Source organism: Palaemon carinicauda, chromosome 21, assembly GCF_036898095.1.
Source record: "Palaemon carinicauda isolate YSFRI2023 chromosome 21, ASM3689809v2, whole genome shotgun sequence".
Lineage (NCBI taxonomy): Eukaryota > Metazoa > Arthropoda > Malacostraca > Decapoda > Palaemonidae > Palaemon > Palaemon carinicauda.
In genome coordinates, this window is record NC_090745.1 from 85,882,092 (window position 1) to 85,896,816 (window position 14,725).

Below are 14,725 nucleotides of genomic sequence, written 5' to 3' on the forward strand. Positions count from 1 at the left end.
TAGCAGTGCCAAAAAGTCTGAGCCAAAAATTCCAGCGCCAGAAAGTCCTAGACCGATCATATCATTGTAAAATCACAAATTTTATGTAATTTGTATTTTTCCTAACATACTTACCAAGAACTACTTTCTCAGGAGGTACCTGGAATCTCCTCTCAACCGACCAGAGTTTTGTGTAGTCTACCCTACTTCCGTTTTCTATGGGGACTATCCCAGTCGTAAGGAGAACGTGCCCTGAGGCTAGTCCCGAGCCAGGTCGGTGTTAGCTTGGGTCTCGCTCCTTAGTAAGTTCCTGGATGGTACAAAATGTCTTAAGGGTCAGTAAGGCACTCGGGGAAGGAAGGGAGGGTCATTACCCGAAAGTAGTTCTCGGTAAGTATGTTAGGAAAAATACAAATTACTTAAAATTTGTGATTTGTTCCAACACAGAGACTTACCTCGAACTACTTTCTTAGGAGACTTACATTTTAGGAGGTGGGAGTGTCTTCCTGAACTCTAGACCAAGCTAATCGGGTATCCAGGAACCTAGGTGGGAACTAGGATCCAAGATATCCGGAAAACGAAACATAGGGAAAACTACACAAAGAGCTCATGTTAGTGTCTAAGTACTTACCCTTTAAAAAATTCCATGATGCTGAGTCCTGTGGCGAAGTTGTGAAGACGTGTCTTTTGCGGGTTGTATCTGGGGCTATCTCCGAGTAGGGAAAGGAAAAGGGACAAGGGTGAAAGGGAACGAACCTGTATCTTGGTCTTGCTATCCACGATTGTACCTGGGGCTTCACCGTTAAATTGCTTGGAGCGCGGAGATGACTGTCCCAATAGAGAAACCGTCTAAAGATTTCCTCGAGCAATCCTTGAGGTAATGCGCTGTGAAGGTCGACTGGTTCGACCAGGTGCCTGCTCTAAGGATCTGGGCCACCGCCATGTTCTTCTCAAAAGCCAGAGCTGTACTTAGACCCCTAAGGTCATGGGGCCTGGGATTACTTGTCAGGGGAAGACCTGCATTGCTATAGGCCCTGACAATCACCTGTCTCAGCCAAAAGGGGATGGTATTCCTAGATACCTGCTTTTTCGTTGCACCCGTAGAGACAAAAAGATTTTTGATACCAGGGCGGAGGTGAGCCGTCTTCTCAAGGTATTTCCTCACGGCTCGGACGGGGCACAGCTTCAAATCTTCTGGATTCCCTGTCCGAGGAATAGCTGGCATTGAGAAGCCCTCAAACTTAGGGTCCCAGACTGCTGGATTCTGTGTTTTCGCTACAAAAGAAGGGACGAACTTGAAGGAGAGCTCCCGCCACCCTTTCGAATGAGAGATTTCGTAGGACAACCCATGGATTTCTCCTACTCTCTTAGCTGAGGCCAAGGCCAACAAGAAGACCGTCTTGAGAGTGAGATCCCTGTCCACTATGTCCTTCAGGGGTTCGAACGGTGGTTCACTTAGCATTTTCAATACTCTTGCCACGTCCCACTGCGGTACCCTGGAGGCTTGCGGAGGGCATGCTTGTTCGAAGCTCCTGATGAGCATAGAGATGTGCCTAGAGGAGCCCAGATCAATGCCCTTCAGAAGGAAAACTTGGCCCAAGGCTGCACGGACTCCTTTGATGGCCGGTATTGACATGCCCACCCCGTCTCTGAGATGCACGAGGAAATCCGCAATATCCGGAACCGAGGCTTTTAGAGGCTTGATGTTCTTTGAGGCACACCATTTCGTAAAAGTAGCCCATTTTGCCTGGTAGACCGCTGCTGAAGACCGTCTCAGATAACGCGACATCTTTTCCGCTGTTCCTGCCGAATATCCTTCCTTCCTCAGGAGTCGCTCGATAGTCTCCAAGCGTGAAGGCGAAGAGACCGAGGATTGTCATGGAACCTTTGGAAGTGTGGTTGCCGTAGTAGGTCCGGTCTGTCGGGCAGAGGCCACGGGGGAAGACATACCAGATCTCTTAGATCCGCGAACCACTCTCTCTCCGGCCACCAGGGCGCTACCAAAGTCATCCTTAAGTTTCGAGCTGCCCGTACTCTGTTGAGCACTTGCCTGATCAATGTGAAGGGGGGAAAAGCGTACACGTCGAGGTTGTCCCATTTGTGTTGAAAAGCGTCCTCCAACGCCGCTTTTGGGTCTGGGACAGGAGAACAAAATACGGGGAGCTGTGCGTTCAGTCTGGTTGCAAAGAGATCCATCACCGGCGAGCCCCATTTTTGAATGATGAGCCTGGCCACTCCTGGGAGAAGAGACTACTCGGTACCCACTACTTGGCCCATCCTGCTGAGCCCGTCGGCTAGGACATTCCTTTTGCCTGGAATGAACCTTGCTGAAATCACGATCTGTTTTGACTCGGCCCAATCCAAGATCTCCAACGCGAGATCGCACAACTCCTTTGATTTTAGACCTCCGTGTTTCTTTATGTACGCTACTACAGTGGCGTTGTCGCACATCAACACCACTGTGTTTCCCCTCAGAAGATCTACGAACTGTAGGCACGCTTATCGGACTGCCTTCATCTCTAGGACGTTGATGTGTTGATCTTTCTCTTCGTCCGTCCAAGATCCTCTCGCTGACTCGTTGAGGAGATGTGCTCCCCAGCCCTCTTTGGAGGCGTCTGTGAAGAGAAGCATCTCGGGGGGCTCGGTTGCGAAGGGCATCCTCTTGAGGGTATTCGGCCGACATAGCCACCACTCCAGGGAGTGTTTTGCCTCCGGAAGGACGGGAATTAACTTGTAGGCGAGTCCACTTGGCTCCAGAGCCCCTTCAGGTTCCATTGGACGCTCCTGAGTCGGATCCTCCCTTGGGGAACCAGTTTCTCCAATGACACTAGGTGACCTATTAACCTCTGCCAGTCCTTGGCTCTCCTGGGCTGTCCCGAAAGGAAAGGCTGGAGGATCTGTTCTAGGTTGTTCAACCGTTCTTCCGACGGAAAGGCTCTCACTAGGTGGGAGTCCAGCACCATCCCCAAGTAAGTCATCCTGGTGGAGGGAGATAGATTTGATTTCTCCAGGTTGATCGTGATACCCAGAACTTTGCAGAATTGTATTAGTTTTACACCCTGCTCCTTCAAAACTTCCTCTGAGGAGGAAAGGAGAAACCAGTCGTCCAGGTATCGAATGAGGCGAATACCCCGCTCGTGAGCCCACACAGAGACTGTCGTGAAGACTCTCGTGAATACCTGGGGAGCTGTTGACAATCCGAAGCAGAGGGTTTTGAACTGCAGGATCTGGGAACCCCACTTCACCCGGAGAAACTTCCTGCTTGAGGGGTGGATCGGGATTTGAAAATACGAGTCCTTGAGGTCTATGGACATCATGAAGTCCCCTTCCCTCAAGGACTGCAGGACCGACTTCGGGGTGTCCATTTTGAAGTCGGTCTTGCACACAAACTTGAGGGCTGACAGGTCTATGACCGGTCTCCAACCCCCCGTCGCTTTCTCCACCAGAAAGAGACGACTGTAGAAGCCTGGGCCCGGATGTAGGACCACTTCCACCGCACCTTTTTCCAACATCGCGGATACTTCCTCCTGAAGGGTCACCCTCTTTAAGGGGTCCTTGGGTGCTAGCCACTCCGCCAGGCTGGCTGGAATCAGAGGCGGAGGTTCTGTTAGGAATGGTAGTCTGTACCCTTCCTTCAGTACGGATACTGTCCAGGGTTCCGCACCGTGGGCCTTCCATGCTTGCCAAAAATGTCTGAGGCATCCCCCAACCTGAGGCTTGGTCAGAAGTAGGGGGCCTCCCACTCTATCTCCTTCTGGAGGAACGGCCTGAACGCCCTCTCCTGGACGCTGAGTAGGCCGTCCTAAAAGAGGCAGACGCCGCTGGAGCTCCTCTACGGGGGTGCTGCGGTGGTTGAGCCCAAGAGGTAGATGGAGCGTCTCTCCTCGTCTGGCTAGGAGAGGCTCGAGAAGTAGAGGGTCCATCCGACGTTGTCCTCCTGTAAGTGGGTCTCCTCACGGAGTGAGGTCTGGGTCCACTCACTTCCTTCCTCTTCATGACCTTCTCCATTATCTCCTCCATTTGTTTCAAAGGAAACAGAGAGTCACCCCACACAGGCAGGCTCCTCAAAGCCCTTGCTTCCCTGTCAGGGATTTTCCGGGACAGCTTGGCTAGGACCGTATCCCTTCTCCTAAGAACCCAGTTGGCTGACAGGGTAAGAGACTGGAATGTCAGGAATTTCAAAGTCTTTCCTCCAGAGATTATGAGTTCCTTCAGGAGGGCCTGATTCGTAGGGTCTGTCAAGTCGTAGGTGGCCTGGACACCTACCAGAGTAGACGCCCACCAGTCCAACCAGGAGGCGACGTGGAAGTCCTTGGACATCTCCATCATCGTAGCCTCCGACTGTGAGAAACAAATTGGGGCTGACGCGGCTCTGTCCTCCGGGGCACCTTGACCCAACACTTCAAGGAAGGTCTCCATTTTGCAGGCTCCCGGTCGCTGCCCCTCCGGCATATAAAACCTGCTCTGGGACCTTAGTCCTTGGAGTAATTTTGAGGAACTCTGGGATTTGGGGTCTTCGGCATTGCCCGCCACAACCTTGTCCACGTGCGTGCGCCCCAGGACCAAGTCCCTGGCCACAGGCAGCGCTAAGGAGGGTTTCTGATGCACGGGGGCCTCCATAAGAAGATTGAGGCCGGAACGCCAGGCATCTTCGTCGGAGGGAACAGGCTCCTCGATCCTGTGATGCCTCCATATGAGGCCTATCACCTTCCGATATGCCGAGGACTCGGTTGGGGAACCTTCACCGTCGCCAACAACTCCCTCCGTCTGAAGCTGAGGCGATGGTCTGACGGGCACCCCCGTCTGTCGCTGGGGTTCTGACTCGACGAGCACCTCCCTGTGGTGGTAATGGTCTGTGCCGACGGGCACCTCCGCACTAGACCTGGGTCCTGGGACGGGTACCGCCGTGTCGGCGAGGACTTCCATCCGTAATATGTCTTTGGACAAAGAGGGTGAGACTTCCGTGGGCTTGCCCGACAGAGGAAGCCGTCCCTGCGAGTCCATTGGTCGAGTCAATTGTGCTGACCTGACGAGGATGCCCGTCCGTAAATGCGACTCCCTCTGCTGTGCGGGTTGAGTCGGAAGTTTCGCGGTCTTACGCCTATCTGAAGAGGTCTTCTCGCTCTGGTCCTTACGAGGGTCAAACTTATGGCTGGCAGAGGGCCTCCGTGGAAAACCGTCTCTGGGCCGCCGACTCGGAGAACGAGGGAAAGCGGCGAAGTCCTCGACCCTCCTGCGGGGGACGAAGACCCATTCTCCTTTGGGGGCCCTACTCCTCCTGTACTTCATCCTCGGGGACCTGGAACGTCTTCTACTAAACCTCGACCTCGAACGTGACCTCGAACGGGAGCGCCTGCTCCTGGATCTCTCCCTCCTCCGACGGTGCCTCCTCCTCGCTTCTCCCTCCGAAGAGAACGATGAGCCGGCCGCTGAAGACTCCGACGATTCTGCATAACCCGACCAACGTGCAGGCGCATGGGTAACGGAGGCCTTCGTGAACTGTTGAGTCCCGGAGATCGAAGGTTGCAAAAACATGTCAGGAACCGCCGACAGAGGGGCTGGTAGGGAGGTCGGCCGCACCACGCTGGGGAACCAGGAATCCAGGCCATCTTCCATCCTCAACGGGGACCTACCTGGAGTTTTCGGGAGCTTCCATCCGAAGGGCTCCGCTACCGTCGAGTCTAACTTATCTTGGGTGCCATCAGCTGCCGAGGTACCTGAAACGCAGGCCCAAGAAGCGGGCGAAGAGACAGGGACATTATTACTCCACATGTAGTCATCGGAGGAGACGTGGCCCCCAAGCACAAGGGCAGAGTCTCCAAGACCCCCAGTAAAAGCACTTTCAGGCCCCCACTTGCCTGCGAAGATTCAGCAACCCCCACATCACGAAGATTAGACTCTTGGGGAAGAGCAATCGGCAGCTTCCCCGCAACGGACTTACCTCGTCCCCTACTCTGGGTAGGGGAAGAAGGAACAGAAACATCGTCAGACCTCCCACCGGGCGACGTCAAGGGCGAAGAGATGCTCGCCTTCCTGGGGGATCGTTTAGTGGACTTCTTCTTCTTCGTACTAAAACGAACCCACTGGATCTCACTCCAAGACACACACTCCGGGCACGTATCCGCCGGCGAGCACACTTTACCCCTACAGGAAGAGCAAAGGGAATGCGGGTCAATCTCCGGCTTGGATATGAACGCTGCACACGACTTCCCGGCTCTAGGCCCAGGACAACGGCGGGTCTGCTCCATCACAACACAATACCGCAAGACACAGGAACGCAGGGAAAGGATAAGGAATACGCTTGGGAAAGCACAAGGGAATCACGCGAACACAAGGGAAAGCACAGAGATACCATGCGGGAACCACGTGGAACACACGAGTTGGGGACACAAAGGGTCGCACAGAGAATGGAGAGCGACGGGATGGTATCACGACGCGACCAGAGAACTTACTGAGGAGCGAGACCCAAGCTAACACCGACCTGGCTCGGGACTAGCCTCAGGGCACGTTCTCCTTACGACTGGGTTAGTCCCCATAGAAAACGGAAGTAGGGTAGACTACACAAAACTCTGGTCGGTTGAGAGGAGATTCCAGGTACCTCCTAAGAAAGTAGTTCGAGGTAAGTCTCTGTGTTGGAACAAACTTTATTTTATTTTCAAGACCAGCAGGATTGTATCATGCTATAATTTATGTCTGTTATACTTGTCAGCCTACCTTAGGATGCAGTGTGAATAACAATTTGTATCTTTATTTTGTGAAAAGTTTGATTTAGATATACTTTTTAAGGAAAGATATATTAGGTTTAAATATGTTTCATAGTTACAATTTGCAAAGACTGAAGTACTTATATTTAAGACTTAAGCCTTTTTGTGATGAATAGGTTAAGTTTTGTTTATTGCAAAGATTGCATCATCCATCAGTGAATTTTGTCTGCTGTTCTTTTGAGGCCATTTCAAAGCATAATTCTCTTCAATATTATTACTGAAGAATATTAAAGAAATCTTATTATGTCCATAGTAGGCCCGTAATTGAAATGCATTTATCATGTATGGTACCTTAATGCAAATTTGGTACCATTTTTACATAAAACTTCTGTCTATATTCTATGCACATCTTGCCCTCGTAAAGGCTACCACATATCAAGGGTCCTTATCATGTACAGCACTGTTACATAATAGTCATTTTTTTAGAATAACTCACTTATAGATGTTTTTTTTTTTTTTTGCAGTATCAATGTTGATGTAAAGCTATTGGGAAGATTGTAGTAAGAGGCCTTGTGATATTAAATCTGAGGAAACGGCTTTCTGTCAATAATTCACCCTACCAAAGAAGTCATACCTAACAAATCGGTTCTGGTGACCCAGAACCTTTTGCATACAGTATATACATATCTGTTAATCTATGAGTCCCAGGGTCCTATGGCCAAGCATTTTGAAAAAGTACTGTATCTAATGGTGTAAAAGAGGCCAATTTTCAATGATAAGAGGAGAGACACTATTCAACAAAATACTGATTAAATAAAAACGATGTTGACACCAAAATATCAGTCATTTCCATCAAGTTCTACAGCAAAGAAATCTCACATAGCAGCTACTGTACAGATGTCATAACCAGAAACCACATCATCATCATCCTCCTACAAAAATTAATTACTGTAGTCCCACTTCTTCCGTGTTAAGCAAGATGTCAACTTTAAGGATGAGTGACCGTTGTTAAAGTGCTGATATTACTGTATGTAGATATTTCAACAATGAATCTGGTTTTTATACAATAATAGTACAGTAGCTTGAGAGTACATTTCTATTTCTTGCGTTATTACAGGGACCATATAAGTCACATTATTGGGCGAAATTCTGACCTTCTGTTGATAGCAACTTGGCTGCAGCACTCTTTGCCAGTGAATCTGCCTCTTCATTTCCAGACACAACTACGTGTGCTGGAACCCAGCAAAATCAAACTGTTATACCTTTTAGGCCAATAATTAAAAGCCACTCTTAAAATCTTTAAAATTAAGGGGTTACAAGAATTAAAAACTTCTAAAGCTTGAAGGACACTTCATGAATCACTATAAATGGTAAAATTGCCCTTTTCCTTTAATGCTATTTTCTCAATAGTGGTTAGTATGCTATATAACTCAGCAGTAAATATGGAAGATAATGGAGGAAGTGCACCTCTACAGTTAAAAGAACTACTATATACAGTGGAACCTCTACATACGAACGTATCTACATCCGAATTTTCCAACATCCAAAGTAAAATTCGAGCAATTTTTCGACTCTACACCCGAATTTTATTTCGACACACGAAGTAAGCAATTTTCGTCGTACTGGTTGTATCCAAATTTTTCGACACGAGAAGTACAATTCGAACACGTTCCTACTCTACACCCAAATTTTTTTTCGACACAAGAAGTACAATTCGAACACGTTCCTACTCTACACCCGAATTTTTTTTCGACACCCGAAGGAAACAATACCCGTGCTCGTAGATGGTACTCATAGCGCTGGATGTATTTTTTATTTCCGCTGATAGAAGGCAGCATTTCTACCTCGGAGGGACCCTCAATTAGCGTGGCTTGGGACATTCCTCTGTTCTCGTCGGCTTCGTGTGGTTGTGCCCTGTGCGTTTTGCTATTAACTGTGTTTTAATCGTGATTTTTTACGTTCATCCTTTTACGGTATTTTACGTAAATCATGGGTCCTAAAAGGCTTAGTTTCGCAAGTGGTAGTGGTAAGAAAAGGAATAAGGAAATATTAAAGCCTTGTATAATTTTAAAATAGTTTTACGGTCTGCCCCCTTGCTGTATGGGACAATACTTTTAAAAGATTCAGAGCCTCAAGACATTTAGCTTTCAATGCCTTTAAGTGAGGAACCCATGTAAGCCTAGAATAAAAAATTAATCCTAAAAATTTGGCTTCACCTACACATGGGATCCGTTGACCTTTCATGTATATATCTGGATCTGGATGTAATCCCCAGATATGACAGAAATGGACAATAGTAATTTTGCTTGTTGAAAACTTTAACCCATTCATATCAGCCCACTGAATAATTTTGTCAATTGCAAGGAATTATTGAAAAGCATGAGTGTGAGTGAACTTGCAAAAGAACATCACGACGAACTTACTACAGAGGAGCTCAAGGAACTCCATGCTATGTCTGAGCACAAGAGTGATGACAAGGAAGGGATCGAGGAGGTAGAACATGTGTTAGGTTCGGCGCAAATAAAAGAGATGTTAGGAAAATATCAAGACGTGGTCGACTTCATCAACAAATACCATCCAAAGAAATTGCAGGTTTGTCGTGTAGTTGCGCAGTTCGATGATGTTTCCCTAACTTATTTTCGAAACATTCTGAAAAGCTGTACCAAGCAACTTCCTATCGATAGGTTCTTTAAAAAAACTACGAAGTGAACTCGTGATGAAGAGGAAGGAAGTGGCTCAAAGAAAACAGCAGAGAGTGAAGCGAAAGAAAGTGAAACAAAGAAAATGGCAAAGATTGAAGACAAAAAAAATTCAATCAATTTTAAGTTAGAGTGAAAGTGATTAAAATTAATCATCAAAAAGAAAAAACGAAAATGTAAAAAAAATATAAAATATAAAAATAAAAAAAATAAATAAGCTAAGTTAGGTTAAAGTTCACTTAGTGTAAGTTAGAATAAGTTACGGTAGTGTACGTTTATCGTAGTCAACCTCTCTACCTCCTCGCCGCCCGTCCGTCTCCTCTCTGCGTAGCAAGACCAACACCTGCGCTGGACTTTCTAAGGTAGTGACGCTAAAAACCCGTTTCTTATTTATTTTTTTCTTGATAATTATTCTTTTTTACATTTCTATTATCTAATCTAGAGTGCATATTGTCATGTGTAATTATGTGTAGTAATTTATTAAGGAGTTATCATAGGTTTTTGGGCTCAACCACGGATTAATCCTATTTCAATGTATTCTTATAGGAAAATTCGTTTCTACATCCGAACATTTTCTACATCCCAAGTCGGTTGTGGAACGGATTAAATTCGTATGTAGAGGTACCACTGTACTTCAAATCCAATGTCAGCATCAGATTTGGAGCCATCGGTATATATAAAAGTTGATTCCCTATGTTCTACAACATGTTTCATAAAAAGAAACCTAGCTTCTAATTCAGTCATGTTTTTTTTAACACCAATAAAATATTTATAAAAAGATATCTCTGGTAATTTCCACGGAGGGGTTGATGATATCTTAAATGGAAGCATCTTACCTCTAATTAAATCAAGACTATTTAATAATTGTTTTACCCGAAAGCCATAAGGTTGAGGAGATTTTGGGTGCAACTCAAAGTATGTTGAGTGCCTTACAAGGCTTGCAGTCTGAAAGGCTAAAGAGTTAGGGAGTCTTTGTAACCTAAACCAATACTGAATAATGGAAGACATTCGGTAATGGTCTAGAGATAACTCTCCAGCATCAACAAGGTGACTTGGGATAGATGAGGTTCTAAACGCTCCTGTGGACAATCTAATACCAGCATGATGTATTGAATCTAATATCTTTAATCGGCTTGGGGTGGCTGAGGAGTAAATTTCCCACCCATAACTAATTTTGGAAAATATTAAAGCCTTGTATAATTTTAAAATAGTTTTACGGTCTGCCCCCTTGCTGTATGGGACAATACTTTTAAAAGATTCAGAGCCTCAAGACATTTAGCTTTCAATGCCTTTAAGTGAGGAACCCATGTAAGCCTAGAATAAAAAATTAATCCTAAAAATTTGGCTTCACCTACACATGGGATCCGTTGACCTTTCATGTATATATCTGGATCTGGATGTAATCCCCAGATATGACAGAAATGGACAATAGTAATTTTGCTTGTTGAAAACTTTAACCCATTCATATCAGCCCACTGAATAATTTTGTCAATTGCAAGTTGTAATTTTCTCTCAACCATTGCCATTCTAACTCCAGCAAATGACATGGAGAGATCATCCACAAATAATGTTGAGAGAACATCCCGGGGAATGACTGAGGATATCCCATTAATTGCTAGTGCAAACAGAGTTACACTCAGCACACTACCCTGAGGAACTCCTTCCTGACATTTACTCTCTGATAGGGTTTCCCCACTCTCACTTGAAAAGCTCTATGTGAAAGAAATGACAGAATAAATAGTGGTATCTCTTCTCTTAATCCCAATTCATGAATGGTTTTAAGTATACCATATCTCCATGTAGTAACATATGCCTTTTCAAGGTAAAAAAAAACTGTCACACGGTGCTGTTTGGAAGCAAAGGCTTCACAAATAGAGGACTCAAGTTGTATCAACACATCAGTCGTTGAGTGCATTTTTTTTTAATCCACACTGAATAGGTGATAAAATACCATTCTTTTCTAGGTACCACATCAGTCTTGCATTGACCATCTTCTCCATGATTTTACATAAACAAGATGTCAATGCTATAGGTCAGTAGTTTGCTGCTAAAAACCTGTCCTTACTGGGTTTTAAAAAGGCTAAAATAATGGCTAATTCCCAAACACTTTGATAACTATGATAATGCCATATTCTATTAATAATGCTTAAAATAAATAACTTTGTATCAAAATGTACATATTTAATCATTGCATATAGAATTCCATCGGGTCCAGGGGCTGTATCGTTACAAGTAGCAAGCGCGGAATCAAATTATCTTTCATTAAAAGGAGAATTATACAACTCTTCCCTTCCTGTTGCAAAATTTATAATTTTCTTTTCTTCAATGCTCCTATATTGGTGACCAGGAGGTGCTTCACACTTGCATGATACATTTGAAAAATGATCAGTCAGGGCGTTGCTAATATCATTTGCTTCAGTAACATACTGCCCGTTCACCTTCAACATTGGTGGTGGGTTTGAGGTAAATTTGCCAGCAATCTTTTTTATTTTCCTCCATACAGAAGATGGTGGTGTTCTACTGTTAATAGAGGAAACAAAAGACACCCAAGACTGACGTCTAGCTTCTTTCATGGCATGACGGAACTGTGCTCTACACTTTTTGTAAGTTATCAAATTTTCCTCAGTTTGGAGTCTATGCAATCTAGTCGGAGATTTGCTGGTGGCTCTGTGCAAAACAGTTAATTCTGAAGACGACCACGAGACAGGTTGTCGTTTGAATAATCCTGTGGTTTTGGGAATCGAATTGATTCCTGCTGTATGGAGAGTTCCATTCAGTAGGTCTATGGCATCATCAATACTTTCAAACTGTTCTGCACTCCACTCGATTTCACTTAGCTCACAAAATTTAACCCAGTCTGCCTTGTCAAGATTCTATCGTGGCGATCTTTGTAAAGGTGGACCCTTGATGATGTTTATAATGATTGGTGCATGATCACAAGTATGCCAATCATCTAATGTCCTCCAATCAAAATCAAGAAGGCAGTTAAGAGCTTGCAATTGAAAGGGCAATGCATGACAAGGTACCTGTCTGAACATGGAAGTGCGTGGGCTCTCCTGTATTAGGGAGTCTGACATCCTCATTCTCCACAATTGATGAGATAACATTGCCCCTTGTGTTTGCCAGAACATCACCCCATAAAGGATGTCTACCATTCATATATCCCAGCAAGAGAAAAGGTTGAGGGAGTTGTTAACCCTTTTACCCCCAGGCTCTTTGGAAATTTCCAACCCTTAACCCCCAAGGGGTTATTTTTTCCCCAGCGCATTTTGCAGTATATTTTTTTTAAATTGCTCTAACAGCCTTAATTTTTGTCATAGAGAGGTCAGGTTGGTCTCATTCTCTTGGAAAATGCCTGAATTTTTTCAAAAAATTATCAAAAATATGAAAAAAAAAAATTTTTATAGCATTTTTTTGCAAGGACGTACCGGTACGTCCATGGGGGTAAAGGGATGAGTTTTGTGAAACGTACCAGTACATCCTTTGGGGGAAAAAGGGTTAAATGACCTCTACTAAATCATCATATAAAATATTATAATTTGGAGGTAAGTACAGAGCATATTGTATATTTTCTCCCTATATCAATTTGTACAAGCTGTTTGAGACAAGAAGCATAACATGAAGGACTCGGGTTTGTTTAGTTGGGAAAAATATAATTATTCCTAAAGTTTATGATTTCTTCTTAAACGAATGCAAAGCACCATTCTTTAATGGGAGACTAAATCTAAGGAGGGAGAAGTCCCTAAGAATCAAATTACTTTTTGATTCAACTTTCCTGGGAATTGTCAGTGCACCTGGTCCTGTACAGGAATAAGGATAATATTAACTCCTGCTAAACTCCTAATTTTCTTTGCATAGGGATGCCATAGGCATTAGGTTGGGCCTATACTAGAAATAAATGGCAATAGGTCACCATCAGAACATATATCCTCATATGAGATGTCCAAATGTATTCATAACTATCATAAGAAATAGGTTTGAATACGTATCCATCCTCCCACTCATCTAGGAGGATGAGGGATAAACAGAACTGCCTTTGGCCCTTAAACCCCGAGACTGGTGAAGTAGAGAGTACTATCGCCTTTGTGGAGCGCAAAAGTGGGCGTGCTATTGGGCGGTGTGCATACCACACAATCTCATGTGCATGATGGGGCATTTCTGTAGTCTTGAGAGAGCTGACAGTGGTCCCGGATGGTAACTTGTTTCTGTTCCCCGTTGCGCAAGTGCGTGGGAATTTCCTAGCACGTGGGATGGCCTTATTACGACCAACAGTAAGTGAACAAGACTCAGTGCGACACCAAATACTGATTGCAGGAGTGTAAACCCCTGTACCATGTACCGAGACACCTTTCTGGTCTGGGTTGGTTCTCAGCACCATACCGAGAGAAAGAGAGAAAAGGGGAAGAAGGGAGATGCCCTTCATCCAAAATGACAGTGCGCATGCTAAGTTTAGTACAAAAGTGAGCACCAATTGCAAGAATGTAAGCCCTTGCACCACATACTAAGACATCTTCCCAATTTGGGATGGTTCTTGGTATCGCACCATTTCTCACGCACAAGTCAGTCTAACTGTAGATCAGTTTTCTTGGACTTTGATAATATTATCCTCCTCACACAAGTAGCAGCATTTGAAAAATTTTACGAAGACAAAGCTAAGAATAAAGAACTAGAAGACGGTGAAGGGCACACACACTTCTTGTTCGTCTTCTTTGGGGTCGTGGATACCAATGAGAATGCTCCCCCAGGGGACTCTTTCCAGCAGCAGAGACAAAACTAGCAGGTGTTATATTCTTCAGCACCTCCATAAGTGAAGCAGGAGTCCGGAAAACACCAAAGGTGCAGTCATAGAAATCCTTGTGGCAGTCAAAAAACTCTTCTGCTATCAGCAAACCAGTGATATCCACCAACTTCCTTTGGTTTAACTTGTCATTGTCGAACTGCCACACAGTGGGGTGATGATTGCATACAGTCATGTCCACAGCAACAGAAACAAGGATGATGAGATTAAGGGCAGGTGTGCAAACAAACCTGTTACACATTTGCAGCTTTACCCAGAAAAAATTGTATAAACTTTAATTCTTACGCTAATTATCCCTCATACGTGTCAGTGTGTCTGCACACTTATCCATTTATTGATAAAAGACAAAGAAACATATCAAAACAGCCAAAATAAGATAGGCAGAAAGAGTGCGTTTGTGCTGCTTGCAACAAAAGTCAAAAGTGTTTCCAGCTGAATGACAGGTGTGCAAAGCTTTTCTTTCTCCTGCCAGTACTATAGTTATAACTGTTTCAGCTTCCCAAGTCATACTCCTTTTAATGGAGGGTGGTTTGTATTCGTTTAGA

At 44.9% G+C, this 14,725-nt stretch overlaps 2 protein-coding genes across 2 annotated transcripts in view; one reads left to right on the top strand and one right to left on the bottom strand.

Annotated features, from left to right (window-relative positions):
- The window catches only part of LOC137615305 (tRNA:m(4)X modification enzyme TRM13 homolog), a 203,422-nt gene that overhangs the window by 184,633 nt on the left and 4,064 nt on the right, over positions 1–14,725 (top strand). The window lies entirely within an intron of this gene.
- Positions 1–14,725, bottom strand: part of Syx18 (syntaxin 18) — a 104,340-nt gene that overhangs the window by 40,427 nt on the left and 49,188 nt on the right. The gene's annotated exons all lie outside the window — the stretch shown is intronic.